Source organism: Sciurus carolinensis, chromosome 12, assembly GCF_902686445.1.
Source record: "Sciurus carolinensis chromosome 12, mSciCar1.2, whole genome shotgun sequence".
Taxonomy (NCBI): domain Eukaryota; kingdom Metazoa; phylum Chordata; class Mammalia; order Rodentia; family Sciuridae; genus Sciurus; species Sciurus carolinensis.
The window spans coordinates 5,682,742-5,699,379 of NC_062224.1; the positions used below are offsets into that span (position 1 = coordinate 5,682,742).

General features: G+C 40.8%; 1 non-coding gene across 1 annotated transcript; it reads right to left on the reverse strand.

The window, feature by feature from the left end:
• Positions 1 to 15,731: 15,731 nt before the first annotated feature.
• Positions 15,732 to 15,805, reverse strand: Trnad-guc (transfer RNA aspartic acid (anticodon GUC)). The gene has a single exon. It is a non-coding gene; the product is annotated as a tRNA-Asp (tRNA).
• Between the last annotated feature and the right edge of the window lie 833 nt (positions 15,806 to 16,638).

A 16,638-nucleotide genomic window follows, 5' to 3' on the forward strand; every position in this document is an offset into this window, starting at 1 on the left:
ATGCCAATCTCTTCCAGAAATACCTCCCAAACCTACCCAGAAATACCACTTCACCAGCTGTCTGAGCATCCTCATCCAGTCAAGGTAACAGCTACGTGGAACCCTCACATATGAAAATGGTGATGTGGCATGGTTAATGTCCTGCACCTTTATTTTGGCCTTAAACGGTTTTACCAATTTTGTACCTATTTAGTTACCATATAATTATTTTTATAGACATCTTCACATTCTTTCACATGATAACACTTATAATAATCATAATGCTTACAAGAATTCTTCCTCTCCCCTAGTAAGCTCATTTTCCCAATTTTCAGCAGCCATTTTCGTTTATTATCCAACTCATCACCCCCTGAACTTCCAAGGGAGAAAAGGAAAGCAAAGCGTTCATATGATTGAATGAATGAATAAATACTTAATTAGTATCTGTGCAGCTCTATAATTTTGCAAACATTTTAACATGCATTTTCCTCTTATTTTGCTTAACCCTGTGAAGACTTTGGATAGATAATGTTGGCCCAATGTGTAGACAAGAAAATTGGGGGTTGTATTGCTGAAGTGACTAAATCCATGTCACATAGTTAATAGAAGGATTACCTTAGAATACTAGCCTAAATAATCTGTCTCTAAACTGTATCATACTGATTTTCTTCATGTTTCCTTCCCACCAACTAATCAAATATCAGAAGACTTTACTGTTACCTAATGTTAGGATCATGGTGAAACTGCTAATTTGAACCTGGGTACATCTCAAACTGTGGAGGTGGTATAGACCCGGAATACATGGAGGTGTACAGGTGGAAATGTCTTTGGCATTGGCTAGTGCAAACATGTATCACTTCATAGATGAGTGCACACGCATGAACACACATACACATAGTGCTGAGAATTCAGGACAGTATATATTTTCAAATGGCTGCAATTTGGCTTGGGGAATAATTTTTTTCCCATCGTAGGAAAAAAAAACAAACCTGTCAATGTTCATTGAAATATTGATGAGGAAAAACATTCCTCTCAACTCCAGGGTATTTCTGAACTACACTTAGAACTCAGAGAACAGTCTGGAGTGAAGAAACGATACCAGGTTCTTCCTAGCTCATACATCAGGGGTGGGTCCTCAGGCCTGAGAGGAGCAACAGACAGAGGACCCTTGTCACTCTGCTCACTCACAGCTGAATGCCCATCTTGCACTGTGTGAAGCACCCTAGTGCTTGAACAACTTTCCCTCTGGGTCCATGCACTGAAAATTGGCTGGCTTGAGCTAGAGGAAATGATCAAGAGGAGCCACCACAGTGTGGTCAGTCAGCACCAGTTCCTCAGAAATCTCCCAGTATTTATTTGTTTGTTTAACAAGTAATCAATCCTGGGTATTGAACCAAGGGCACTCTGCCACTAAGCGATGTGCCCAGCTCTTTGGTCTTTAAGAGAAGGTCTCACTAAGTTGCCCAGGCTGGCCTCAATCTTTCCATCCTCCTGCCTGAGTCTCTGATTAACAGGATTACAGGCATAAACCACGGCACCCACCAGGATTCCCAATATTAACATCAGGAGCCCCTAGTTACACTGAAATTACCTTTTTTGAAAACATTCTGATTGGAAGACTTGAAGACCAAGTTCATATACTCATATGGCTTTCTTACAGAGAATATTCAAATGATTGTCCCTAATTGTCAAAGGGATGTACCTTATAAAGGGATGTACCTTGGAGTCCTTAGGACTCCAAGATATTTCTGAATTACTTGAAGAATTTTGAGAATTATGTGAATTGAAGAAACCACACCAGATCCTCTGAAGTGATTTAGCAAAGAAGTTGCCTCATACTAACTCCAGAATCACAACAAACAGTGTAAAAACATGTCAGGAGTTTGTCGCAGTTAGTTGTCCAAATTCTGGATGACTGGTGCCCTCAAGTGAGCCAGCCCAGACTTGGGAGGCTCTGGACGACCAGCAGCATCGGTGATGGGAGTCAGCAGAAGGGATGTGAAGAGAACAGGGGTCTAGGTGGCATCCAGAGGGTGTCACTCCAACCCTGCTGTGGCTTGTGGCCTGTTTTAACCTTGATAAGTACATGCTAGATAAGCTTATGTGGACTTAAAACTTCTGGTCTTCATTATTTGTGAACAATTCAAAAGGTCAATGACCCTAGTAACTGGTACTTTTCCTTCTGCAAAGATTTAAATCGAAAGTCACTGAACACAGGCGGGAGACATTCGGGCAGCGGCTTGGAGAAATCCAGGACTCTCACTCCGGGATGTCACTGGCTTCCTTCCCCCTCCTGTGAGTTGTGACTGTTTTGACATTGAGACACTGAGACAGTGGTTAAGAGAAAGAACAATGCTCAAGACAGTGGCAACTGGGAGCTGGAACAAGGAAGCCCTGGGTAAGTGGAAGAGGGCGGCGTGATGGCTCAGATCCACTGTGGGGCCAACAGCTCGCTCCCCGATGCCAGAGCGCGATCTTTAAAGCATCCGGAGCATTTGGGTCAGAGCACAGCTCGTTGAAAGTCAAATGCCAGGCTCACTTTGGGTATGTGGTTGTGAACAGAAAGTATGAGACTATGGAAGAAGTGCAAGCGCATGTGAGTCAGGGACATGAAGGAAGCGTGTGGGGATATTCTGGGATGTCTGCAACCAATTCACGCACAGAGGACCAAGCTCGGTCTACTCCTCTGTCAACTATATTATCAGAGATGTCTGTTCTTAACAAATCCCTTTGTGAAGATGAATAGAATAGCAATAGCAGATAGGTAGATGCACAGTAATTTTTGTCTTGTGCTGGACTAAGAGTCACTCTGGTCAAAACATACTGTCATATTGGCCCGTAGTCTGAAGGTGGGGACTGAAGTCCACCTACTGAAAATCAGAAGCTCATCCTCTCTCTGTTCCTCCAGTAGGCTGAAATGCATACCCTGAACACAGTTCTCAATGTCAAATTAAGTCCTGCAGGGAAGAGGGTAAAACTCGGAGAGATAGGATGACGTGTTATGGATTGAAATATGCAGGAGTTCCCACAATTCTAATTACTCCCTCCACTAATTTCAGAGAAAATAAGCCAGGTTTAAGTTCAGCAACAGTGATCAAATCCTTTCCAACCCGAGCAAAACCCTTCTCAGATTAAAGGAAAATCCCCTATGAAATTAATAGGAAAGAAAGCCATGTTAAATGCAAAAGCTAAAGGACTTAAGCTCGTGACACCTTTTGTATACATGTTTGTGATCCTGAACTGCAAATTATGTGGGAAATAATTGCAAGACAGAGTGCAGGACAGAACCGGAAGGCAGTGGGGACAAAGTCCTGTGACCTTTTCTTGTAGTGTCCTTGCCCTGCTTTGGCATCAGAGTGATCCTAGTCTCTTAAAATTAGTTTGGAAGCAGTCCCTGTCTTCTCTTCTTTGGAAGGTTTGAGAGGAATTAGTGGTCATTAATCTTTAAATGTCTGGTAAAATTCATCAGGGAAGCTCTCTGGACATCGACTTTTCTTCGATGAAAGATTTTTCTTATGAATTCAATATCTTTGCTCTTTATTGGTCTGTTCAGATCTATTTATCCATGATTAACAATAACTATAGTGCAATTATTAATTATTTACATCAATTAGAAAATTCAACTCTTAAAACAAATCTTTGTAACAAATTCTCCACCCAGTGGTACAGGGGATCAAATTCAGGGCCCTATTTAGGGATTGAAAAATGGTGTAAACGTTGCCTGGGTAATTCTTTTTTTTTTTTTAATTCATTTATTTATTTTTTTATTGTAAACAAATGGGGTACATCTTGTTTCTCTGTACATGAAGTAGAGGCATACATTTGCATAATCATACATTTACACAGGGTAATGGTGTTTGATTCATTCTGCTATTTTTTCCTTCCCCCCATCCCTCCCACCCCTCTTTTTCCTCTATACAATCCTTCCTTCCTCCATTTTTGCCTTCCTCCTACCCCCATTATGTATCATCATCCGCTTATCAGTGAGATCATTTGTCCTTTGGTTTTTTGAGATTGGTTTATCTCACTTAGCATGATATTCTCCAATTTCATCCATTTGCCTGCAAATGCCATAATTTTATTATTCTTTATAGCTGAGTAATATTCCATTGTATATATATACCACAGTTTCTTTATCCATTCATCAATTGAAGAGCATCTAGGTTGATTCCACAATCTGGCTATCGTGAATTGAGCAGCTATGAACATTGATGTGGCTGCATCACTGTAGTGTGCTAATGTTAAGTCCTTTGGGCGGGGTAATTCTTAATGAAATGGGGAGTCTGTTGCCTCCGTCAGCATGGCGGACCATGGTGCAGTCATGTATGTGCTTGAGAATGGTGGTCTTGACTCTTGGGTGAGACTCACTGGCAGAACGATGCTTCGTTTGGCCTCTCTGGTGAGTTTCAGCTGCTCTGCTGGGGTGGCGGACTGTCAGTATTCACATTCAACAGAGACCAAGGCTTGGAATGACCACCGATGAGTCCACCTTGGGCAAGGAAGGAAGTGGGGGTGTGCGGGACTGCAAAGGAGCACATGTGTAGGATTCCTGCAGCGAGGTTCTCAGTGGGAAGAGTCAGGTGTCTCATGGGGTGTGCCCGGATCAATGGTGGTGAACAGAAAGATCTGAAATCAAGATGTTGGATTTACAGAAATCAGCACAGACAAAAAGTGCCTGGTAATAACTGAAATCTTTACTTCTAGGGAAGCAATTATTAGAAGAGTGCTGAATAAGTTTAATTGGAGACTAGTCTCTAAGAAATTGTCTTGGAAGGAGCTACTTAATGAAATATAAGATATTTTGTTTTTCAAAACGTGGTCCATATAAGCTTGAGGGATACAAGTTTTCTCTGTATGAAAGAAATTTGGTAATAAGATAGATTATGCCCCTCTGCTGGAAATTCACAGTACAAATTAGTCCTAAGGCCCTTTAAACTCCTATATAACAAAGCTACAAAAACATTTGTCTTACTTGAATGTGAAACTCTGCTTTCTAAGTCCTATTATCCCTCAGAATGTCTAGCACTAACTATACATTCAATGTTTATGAATTTAGGTATATTAGAGAAGCCAAAGTCAATACCAATGCATTTATAGTATAGTATAAAATTTACTGATGTCTCTATTATGATACCCTGAATATTAATATCAGTTTGCCAATGCTTTTCATCACATGCAGTTTTGAAAACTTTCTAAGTTTCACAGAACCCTGATAATATTGTCTTCAATTATATTCACCCACAAAGCAAGTATTAATTATTGCTAAGCATAAGGACTTCGCAAATTTCTGATTACAAAATGTGTACCTTTGAAGAGATGGCTTGCCCACATTATGTGTTCCTTGTAAAGTACTTCACGATTAGACTTGTAATATAAAAATCATGGTAGAGATTAAACAAATGAATAGTGACTCAATGTTATTAACAGTAACTGCTAAGGGAATTGCTAAGTCTGAATTTGGAAGTCATGATATGAAGAGGCTGTTACATAAGGAGGAAAACAGAGTTTGAAATCCTGAAATAACTAAATACACTGAGTACTTTTGCCTAACAACAACAAAAATGCCCTTAAATTGCCTTTTTATAAGTTAAATTTTCCCTACCTAAATTGCCCCCAGAACTCTATCATTTTTCAAAAAGCAGAAACTTTGTGTAATGTTACCGGAGATATTTTTTGAGTGTGCTCATGCCCTTACAATTTAGCACTAAGACAACATTGTGTAATGACTTCAAGACAAACCATGCCCTGGGAGTGACCTTTTCTTCTCTCAAGGAATCAGGCAGATGAGAGAAAATGCTTGATGCTTTTTGAATAGCTAATCAGTTGCTAATTTGCAAGATAATTTCTTTCCTGGTCCAGCTCAAGATATTATATATCTAATTATTAAATTTCTCTGCAGTAAATTTTTGGTTGAGAGCACAAACTTTGATGTTTCTAACTGCATGAAAATTCATTTATACTCTTGCTTGAGAGAGGCGTTTTTATTTTATCCTGCTTCCTTGTGGTTGGCATACTTATTTCCCAGGTGATTTGAAAAATAGTCTGGGAAATTTTTCTCTTTCGTTTGCTCAGGAAATTCAGACAATTCTTCTTTTGGAATTGTCTGTATATTGATACCAACATGAACATGAATATTCACCAGTCACACTTCTCTAAATGCTATGGGAATTATATTTTCAGATGAAAATTATCTAATTTAAAAGAATCACTGTACAACAGAGTACTTGCTCTGTATTGTGAACTTAAATTTTGCTAAGAGGATAGGTCTCATGTTACGTGTTCATGCTGAATATACACATCAACCAAACAACCAAGAGGCACAAGGAAACTCTTGTGTTGGTGGTGTCAGGAATGTGTGTATCAAATTATATATGTTAAATATGTACATTTTTTTCCATATCCGTTACACCTCAATAAAAATCATTGAAAAAAATTAATAAAATACAAGTTTAGATATATCTTTTAAATTGTTATGTATGGTTCTTCAGAGGGAATGTAAACCATGAAGCTTTCTGGATACATACACCTCTGCCTCTGTGGGCCTGCTGGGGCAAATCCTCTGTAGCTACACTACACTACACCTTCATGTGCCATTGTTCTAAGTTTGAATGTGAATTTATAAATAAACTCGTGTGTGCCAAGCTCCTCTCTGGGAGCCCTGTGGGCATCACAGTCGCGGGTCAGAAGCTGTTGGGCCTGGGAAGGTAGCCTCAGGAGTGGGATGGCTACAGCCTGCCTTCTGCTGACCGTTTAGCTCCTTCAGTAGGTCAGGGGCTCCCAGGAAGCCTCTCTCTAATGCCATGCAGACCAAGTGTCCACGAGCTGTCTCAGTGGCCATTGACAGTGCTGGAGGAAATATACATAAATGCTCTTGAAAGCACAGAACAAGCAAACAGGCCAACACAAATGGAAGAACCCATTTTGGGGAACCCAACCTTGGTCTAGAACTATCAACCCAGGAAAGGGTTGAGAGTTTTCCAGACTGGGCTCACTTAAGGTCAGGGTTGCTGAAGGCAGATCTCAGGCTTGTCCTCCCCAGGAGTGAGTTGGGAGAGTTTTCTCTCCCAACGGCAACTCCAGCACTGCATCTTCTTTAGGACCAGGGGGGACACAGCCGAGGCCTCCTCGAAAGGAACTGGGAGGAAAGGAGCCTCTGCACCCAGCTGCTCCCAGATTAAAATCTCACCCGAGCGATACTAGGAACCTCCTGAGCCAAATGTGTGCACCTGATTTCCAGTGGCCTTAGATACCTGTAAGAAACAAATTAAATCCTCTGCAAGAATCCAGAGAATTCATTCCAGGTCTTAAAAATACTCCATAAATAACTGTGAAAGGAAACTAAGTATATAAGAGGCAAAGATTATTACACATTAAGGAAAGTTGCCCCAAAGCTGGAGCCAGTACGAACAGCAGAAGAGTCAGAACACTCTGGGTGTTGAAATTTTCAGTTATGGGTTATAAATATTTAAGCTTATTTCCTTAAAGTCATAAATTGAAATTAGAGACTCACTGAACGAACATGTATATGATCAGACCAGAAGGGGGTAACAGATGGAGAGAAATGGTAACATTTTACAGAAAATGATTTAAGTGTTACATTTAGAAGCAAAAACAAACAGATAAAATCCAAAGCTGGACAAATGGAAAAGAATCCACGGCTAGAAAAATCTTAGTAAAATAACAGAACACAAAAGATGATCAGAAGCATTTAAAAGAAGCCCTAGAAACCATCTGGAATTTTTAAAATGCAATGTAATTTCAAGGGAATCCCATTATGATACAAAAATCAGGAAACATGCTGACCCACGTGTGAAGCAACTTGATATCTGGTTCCCCTGGCAACACATACCAAAGGGAAAGGAAGTGTGGATGGGTCACAAAGGTTAGCCCCTGCACTCTGCAAAATGTGACTATCCTTATTCTAAAACCAAATGCTGGTGGATGGACATACTAAGCATGTAAGCGGAATTTTCTTAAAGCCTTCAAAGACAATGTAGGAATATTTTCATATGGTATAAAGAGTTAATTGATTTAAAAAAAATAAAATGTACAAAGCACAAATAAGACAGGAAATAATGGCTGAAATATTATCCCATTAAAATGAGAAACTTGTTTACTGAGGTTACCGTAAAGGCAAAAGTTAAAAATATTTGCACCGTAAGTATCTGTCAAAGGTTTAGTAAACAGACAGTATATAAAACTTGCAAAATCAGCAAAGAAATGAGAATGCAATCGAAAATAGGTAAAAAATAAAAATAGGAATCAGATGTTCAAAGACAAGAAAAGAGAAATGACAAATGATCAAGTATTTCAACACTCGAAGTCAAGAAAATGCAAACTGAGACATAATTAAACACCATTTTAAACTCAAAAGGGGAATCACAATTTCAAGCACTAGCAATTCCAAGTCACTGCAAGGATTGACCTAGCCGGGGGTGCCTGGGGACTCCTGGTGGCAACACAGAGCCATGTTAGGCATATGCACATAGTCCTGGTCCCAGAGATCCAAGTTCAATACCCGCCAGAAACTCAGACAAGTGCATATGTGACGGGGACTGTTCGCACACATATCCAGGGCAGCGTTTGCTGTCCTAGGAGAAGAAGATGTGGACTCAGACCACGTGTCCAAACAGCCTGAACTTCCGTGAGTGCGGCTAGGGTTTAACACACTCCCTGGCACAGCCGTGCATACGTGTTACAAACTACTCAGTGTCCATAGAAATGGTTTCTTTTCTAGAGAATAATGGCCCTTTGTTTTCTGTTTCTATGTTTGTTTTCTATGTTTACTTTGTTTCCTATGTTTCCTGAATGAAGTATTATCAAATATTTTAATTAGAAAAATATTTAAATATCAGTTCAGGCAAAATTCCCTGAATATGAAAAATAAGGTCAAAGACGCCTTTACTAGTATGGAAATGTACAATGAAAATAAGGCATAGAAAAACAACCAATGCCAATAGACCATTTGGAAAGAGACATTCAAATATAAATCACATGAGAACAGGAAGCAAACTTGTATTTTGATTTTATTTTCCTCTATATTATGTTTTGTGGTTTGCTTTATTGTGATAAGTAATAAAATACTAGTAATGAATTCTTTTTATTCTTATTGCTTTAGAGTACATACCAGCTCCATAAGTATGTTCTGTTTTCCTAGTGACTTAACTAAGGTCTACAAGTGGCTGATTTATTCAGTTACAGCCCTCCAGAACCAATTCCTTTTTATGTCAGCTACATACCTAGCCACTTATTTCATCCATAGAGAACAAAGGAATTTAGCAAAACCTGTTAGGTCCTGAGCATTAGTATATAATAGATTGTAAATAGGAACAACCCTGATAGTTTGGTTTAATTGTTTTAAGTAAATTTTAGTAGATTTTATTTGGTTAGAACATAGGAGTTGATAGAAAGTAAACATAATTTTTGAGCATGAATATAATTGATTGTGTTCCAATCAGGAAAACAAACATACAGATAAAACATCATGTTTAGGCTTTTGAATTATTAGTGGATTATTTCATGATATTGCATAAATAACATCTTTGACTCCTTGAATCACAAATAATCCATGAATCTTCACAGACAGAAGGATAGTATATTTTTTGGTCAGATTTTAGAATGGTGATTTTTTTCTTTTATGTTAATAGGTACCCATAACTAGCATAAAACTTTCTACAAATCTAAAAATTGATGAATACTGTGTGTGTGTGTGTGTGTGTGTGTGTGTGTGTGTGTGATGCATTATGGAACTGCTTCCAAAATAAAAGTACCACTTCATCATCTAAGGCTATTTGCATCACAAAAATCAGGAATTATAAAAGCAAGCTCTTTGCTCGGAAGGTTTATGATTGCAAACTCTTTCCCTCTGAAATTTCGCTAAATGATCAGAATGTCGTCCCATGTTGCTGATGACAAGATCAGAGCCCTGGAGGCTCAGCGTGAAGGATCTGTTTTGTTGTGTCGAAGAGGGCTCATCCATCAAGCAGAGCTGTCCATTGTGTTAGTGGATCAGTGCTATAGACCGAGTACTTCAGAGAGGTCTTTGTTTTTCTCTGGATTTGCTGATTTCTACATGACATTTTCAGATATAAGAAACTTGACTCTTCCAAACTTATCCATCGTATGTGTCTTGCTTAAACTGGTGAGTGCAAGTCTTCCTAGTCCTGGAACAGAACTCACCCATAGTCGCCCCCTCCCCCACCCGCACTGCTCTGCTCTGAACTCCTGCCAATGGATCATCTCCAGTCATTCTGTCTCCTAGGAATCACACCTAAGAAACTTCCCCGCACAGTTTCTCACTGTAATTGTTTTTGAGCACTGGAGTTGTCAGGTGTCAGGAGAGGCACAGAGAGTGATAAATGTGTGAGCTCTCCTCTCTTTTACCTGTCAGCAGCAGCAGGATTACTCCAAGTGAGATCTCTGGGCGGGTCAAAACCATGCAAACAGGCAGAAACACATGGGCTATCAAATGCATGCCAACACGCACATAGTTCTGGCCAAGTGAGAGATGTTGCTCTTGCAAAAGCATTTAAATAATACCCTAGAGCATGTAGGATGTCGTTTTTATTGCACATGTAATTTTAATCAGCCCAGAGTTCTGTTTTTAAACTCAGGTTTGTTCACAATGAAATATAGCATCCTTGAATTTGCAGTTTATTAAGCCTCTCTTTTTTTTCCCTGAGGATGAGTTAAATTTTTGACAGAAACATCAGTATCAGAGTAATTTTTACCAGGAAAAAAACAAATGAAGAAACCAAAAAATTTTCTTAAGATTTTATGTAAGGACTCTTCACTTAATTTCTGCTTGATAAAGTCTATTTGAAAACCATAAGTTCTCAAAATTTTCATGTTAAATAATAAAATAAACTTATCAGGGATTTATCAAAAATTGCATCTACTGGAAGATAATTCAAAAATGACCTCATATTTTGTGATTTTGTTTTCTGTCAAGTCAATTAATAGAAAATTTGTAGTGTCTCCTAAATATAGCTTCTAGGCCTATGGAAAGAATTAAATAAATTTTTATTAATGATACAGTTTCTCTATAAACTGGAAACCCCTATTTTTGGTGGGGTTACAAAATACCTAGTTACTAGCTGTACAGTTAGCATTCATGTATTGTAATGACCATGTAATAGATTCAAAGGAGCCTAAAATATTGGCATTTGATTATAGGCAAATTAGAAATAATGTGATTTGAATTCTTGTTTTGAAAATGTTTTTTTGCTATAAATGGACACAATACCTTTATTTTGTTTATTTATTTTTATGTGGTGCTGAGGATGGAACCCAGTGCCTCACACATGCCAGGCAAGTGCTCAACCCCTGAGCTATAGCCCCAGTCTTGTAATCTGAATTCTTTGTCAGTACTTCAACTGTGAAGATTACTAGTGTGCCACACAACCTATTTTCTGTATGAGAAACATACCTGTAAAATATTCAGAGCAAGTCTTTGTAGTAAGAAGACTTGCCACACAGCACCTAACCTATCATTTTGTGCCCTTATTATTTCACAATTTCTGGGTGTTCTCCTTTGTCTAGTGGAGAACAGCTCCACTTACCTGTGGACCATACCAAGTCTCCCCTAAGTCAGATGCCCTCCTCCACAGAGACACCCTCTCTTCATTTCATCTAGACCAATAACCAAGCTCAGGGCTCAGCATGGTCTAATAGTTGAAGTACCATCTCTGCTGTAGGACAAAAAAATATTACCCCCAAACTTCAGGGTCTAGCTGAGTTGTACCTGCAGGAGCTATGATCCTGGGAATTGATCTGGAGTAGGTTGGTCTAGGGGTAGAGATGAAGCACAGGACTTGGCAAGTGGCTTGTTGGAATGATTGCACATTCTCATGATGCAGAATTTTATTTCCCAGCAAGGAGATCTAGAGGCATTGGTGCTCCTCAGTTAGGATGGTTCCTTAAAACTGGGGAAGAAGAGGTGGAGGTGCTGGCAGTGCCAGAGCAGAGCCCCAAGGGAGAGGTGAAGGTGCCCAGAAAAGAAGACATACTGGAATAGATGCATTGCACAATATCAGAGAAGCCTTCAGATAGTAATTTTCCCTAGAGGTCCAGAGATACCCACTTTATAAACACTAAAGGATGCTCCAGGGTGGGGAGCATAGTCAGTGCTGAGAACTGGAGGGGTGTACGAGATGGAGCTTCCAAGGATCAATGGAGATTGTACAATTCCAGGAAAACAACTCCACCTGTCACAAGTAGAAGGTATGTTTATTGGACTAGGAATCAAGACTGGAATGGGAGCCAAGTGCTCCTGAGGAGGGCCTTGGAATGCCTCTTTGGATTTTGGAGACAGCACTCATGGAATATTCGAGAATGCTGCTTTAAGTGAGCTTCGTCCAAAGAGAGCTCTTTAGCAGCTCAGGCTAAAAAGCAGCCCAGCTGCTGGGACCATGAGGACTGGCAGATTGTGTGATGCTCGGGGTGCCAGGGGTAAATAAGGATGCTCTGTGGACTTTCAGAGGAACCTCGGTAGAGAGCCATCGTATGGAGTGCTCCGGGCTTTGTGGCAAAGCACAGCAGGATATGATCACAGGCCTGCAAGTGACAAATAGAGCTGCCTGTCTTGACCATGGCAGGATCAGATCAGCAGATATATAACACAGGGCAGGAACAGCAACAATAGGGTCAGATCAGCACATATGTAACACAGGGCAGGAACAGCAACAAGCCATCCCAGGATGGAGATAGTGCATTGGGGTTGGTTCAGGTAGGGTTGAAAGGCTCCAGATAACAGGTAGAAAGGTGACCTTTGCCTGCAGCAGATGCCACCTACCCCATTGCACAGACATGTCCTCCTTAGCTCACGTCCAAGTCCTCTCACAGAATTACCACAACCGAGTGATGGCAGAGTATAAACCCACTTCCAGATGGATAGTCAGTAGGTTGGCGTGAGCAGAAAATGTTCTGCTGCTCTGAGAGGTCATGTTCAGAGAGTCTCAGAGATAAAATAAAAAGGGAAATTCTCCCTTGTGGACAGAGACTGGGAATAGGTGCATGGCCATCTACTAGATGAAAAAGAGAGATGGCTTTGTGACAAGGACATACACGGATTCTTGATCCCTGGCAACTGCCCTGGCTAGTTAATCAGGGCCTACACAATCAAGCTTGGGAGGCTGGAGACAAAGCACGGGGCGAGGGAGCAGATGGACATGAAGTAGTGGGCACAGAGTGGTTGGACATTGGTTTTTCCCATCAGTGTCACCAGAGCGAATTCCACTGTGGAGCAACTGAACACCCTGCAGGTAGAAGGACTTGGGTGGGGGAGGCTGCCAGCCTCTGCCCTCTGCCTTCAGCCAACTCACGCTTGGATGTTGCACAGGTGGTGGGGTAACTCTGCAGCAGGGTGGAGCCTGTGGATGGGAAGCAGGCTTTGAAAACTGTTACCATTGGATGTGAGGTGTCCCCCAAAAGCTTATGCATGAGACAATGAGGGAATGTGCAGACGGGGTGTGATGAGATCATAAGAGCTGCAAAGGAATCAGTGGGTTAACCCTTCGATGAATGAATAACTTCAAAGGATGACCGTGCTGGGTGGTTTTTGTAGGAAGGTTGGGTGAGGCTGGAGGAAGTTGGTCACCAGGGCGTGACTTTGGGGTTTATATTTTGTCCCTGGGGAGAGGGGCTCCCTCTCTGCTGTCATGAACTGAGCAGCTTTCCTCTGACATGCCTTCTGCCATGATTCTATGCCTCACGTTTGACCCAGAGTTAGAGTTGGCCAACCATGGACTGAACCTCTGAAACCATGAGCCAAAATAACAGTTGCTCTGGGTCGTTCTTGTCAGGTGTATTGGTCACAGTGATGCAAAGCTGACTAAAATGGAAACACAAGTGTGGGCCTTGGGAAAGGAACTCTGGAAGGCAGGTAGGCAGGGACGTTTTGACCATCAACTACATCCTTGGCAACTACAAACCCACCTTTTTAAGGAAGTGGGACCAACCTCTAATCAGAAGACTGTTAGAGAAGAGTGAACTCTGCATGACCATGAACACAGTGGCTCCTTAGCACTCACCTATGACTCAGAGCAAAGACTTCCTTTTTCTTTTTCTGATTAAAGGAAGCATGTTTATCCTATAAACAGGGTAAACTCTAAGTGCCCGAGATTTAATTCTGGAAATGGTCCTCAACTAAAACAAGACGGGAACCTGGCAGATAGAAACCCCAGGTTCCTCATCATTCATTAAGGATCTACCCACGGCATGTGGTCTTACTGTTTGTGCTGCTGTAATGAAGTACCTGAGACTGGGAAGTTTTAAAGAACAGAAAATCAGTTATGGAGGCTGAACCGTTTAAGAGAAAGATTTCAGTATCTGGGATGGCCAGTTCCCCATGGATGTCACGGTCTAGTTCTCAAATGGAAAAGGGTAGATTAAGAGAACCAGATACTGCATCACTTTTTTTTTTAAAGAAGGACCTTAATCCACTTTGCAAAGGAGGAGAAATTTCATAGCCTACACACCTATTAAAGTCACACCTCTTTATGTCATCACATTGTCTATTAAGTTTCAGTACTTGCATTTTGGAAGAGACACATTCAAACCATAGAACCTGTTTTCCAGAATTCCCAGTGCCTTTGATCTCCAGTGGCTCCACGTCTCCCTAAAACTTCCTTTGTGGCAGCCATTCCTTTTCAGCCAAACCACTGGTCATTTCTCTCTTGCAGGATCTTCTGGTGGAGTCTAACCCAGGACACCTACTTAGGAACAACCTGTTTCTATAATCACAGAGAGCACACATTCTGAATTTTACACACATGGCTTTATTTCACATGTAGATAATTTGCCTACTTTATGATTTTCCCATCTAGATCCCGGTTGTCCTTGTTTCCCTACCCAACTTACTAACATCAAAATAATAAAAACTTAAAAGATAACGTAAGAATTAACAAAATTAACAAAATCAGCACAGTGAATCAAATCTGCTGCATGAGAAAATTCATATCATAAATATTTATTGAGCTTTCCTCAATTTTTGCCACTGTATGGAATGGCCTTTGGGTTCACAAGGGCCTGAGAGTATATCCAGTGCCTCAGAATGTTCTCATGCTGCCCATCACGTTACCCTCCAATCACTAGATAATGCGATTCGATTTCATGCCTGTGTGTGGAAATAGATACTTGGGTGCATATATTTATGACTGGCAGCTAAAAAAAAGTCATGTCACAAAATTTATTCAAAGAGTTTAAGTTTTTGTCATCTGTTCTTCCAAACGGTGTTTTCATGTCTTGAAAAAAAAATTTTTTTGAGAGAAAAATAAAGTGTGGTCATCTGTGATTAGCTCTCCTGTTAAATCCTTTTCATTTAAAATTGCCCTATGAAAAATGAGCAAATGACTTTGTACAGCACTAATTAAAATGCTGAACATGTTTGAGCAATGCATACTTGTGGTGGATTTGTGCAAAATTGCCATTGCAATTAATGTCAGAACTGTAAATAGAAGTGCCACAGTCCATTAAAACTTAACGAAGCCATATCAGCCCAACCGAAGTCAAGTCCTCAGGGACTGGAAATGAAGAGCTGATAAATTTCATATATTGCCTTTGAGAAAGTTAGGAGCTATTAATTTTACATCATCTTTTACTAAGCAAATGGAATTAGTAAAAGGGATGAACAAAAATTGCTGCTCTTTGGAGCATATGTTGGGGTTTGCTAAGTAGTTAACTTGTAAAAAAAAAAAAAATCATTATTTTGGGTGAGTCTTTCCATACTGGGAACTTTTTTTTTTCATCTCTTTTTGCAGTGCTGGGGATTGAACCCAGGGCCTTGTGCTTGACAGGCAAGCACTCTACCAACTGAGCTACATCCCCAGCCCTATACTGGGAACTTAAGTGACATTTTTCTCTCCCTGTTCCCTTTTCCCCCAGACCTTTGCCACAGATTTTCCTGGCAACGGAAGGACAAAGGGGAGATTTGCTCACCAAAAGGGTTGAGAGTTTTCCCCTCATCAATCAATCGTGCATTTCCCCTCAAGCCTGCCCTCCTGACTTTGCTTCCTCCTCTGAGTGACAGGTTGCATGTTCCAACTGGTCTCATGCCACTATTTTTAACTTCCTTGCCTCGTGGTTTCATTGAGACAGGCACCTGGCAAAAGAGACCTGAGGAGAAATTCAGACAACTCTAGTCTGTATCTTAGCATTGACTACAATTCTCTTTCCTTCCTTAGTGTGTTAGTCACCTTTGTGTTCCTGTGACCACAATAACCGACAGAAACAAAGGAGGAAAGGCTGGTTTTAGTTCATGGTTTCAGTTCAAGGTCAACGGCTCCAGTGCTCAGGCCTGAGGAGGCAGAGCATCATGGCGGAAGACCATGGTGGAGGAAAGCTACTCAGCTCATGGCCGTCAGTAAGCAGAAAGAGAGAGAGAGGAAGGGGCTGGGACAAGACATACCCTTACAGGGCATGTCCCCGGTGACCTGCTGCCTTCTACTAGGCCCACCTCAAACTAGTCCATTCAAGTTATTAATCCATCAAATGGATTAACCCACTGATGAGTTTAGGGCCCTTACAATGATTTCCTGAAGGCCCAACCTCTGGACATTGGTGCATTGGGGACCATGTTTCAATACATGAGGTTTGGGGGCCATTCAAGATCCACACCATACATGTAGTTAACATGACTTCTGTAACCATGGAGAGAGTTTT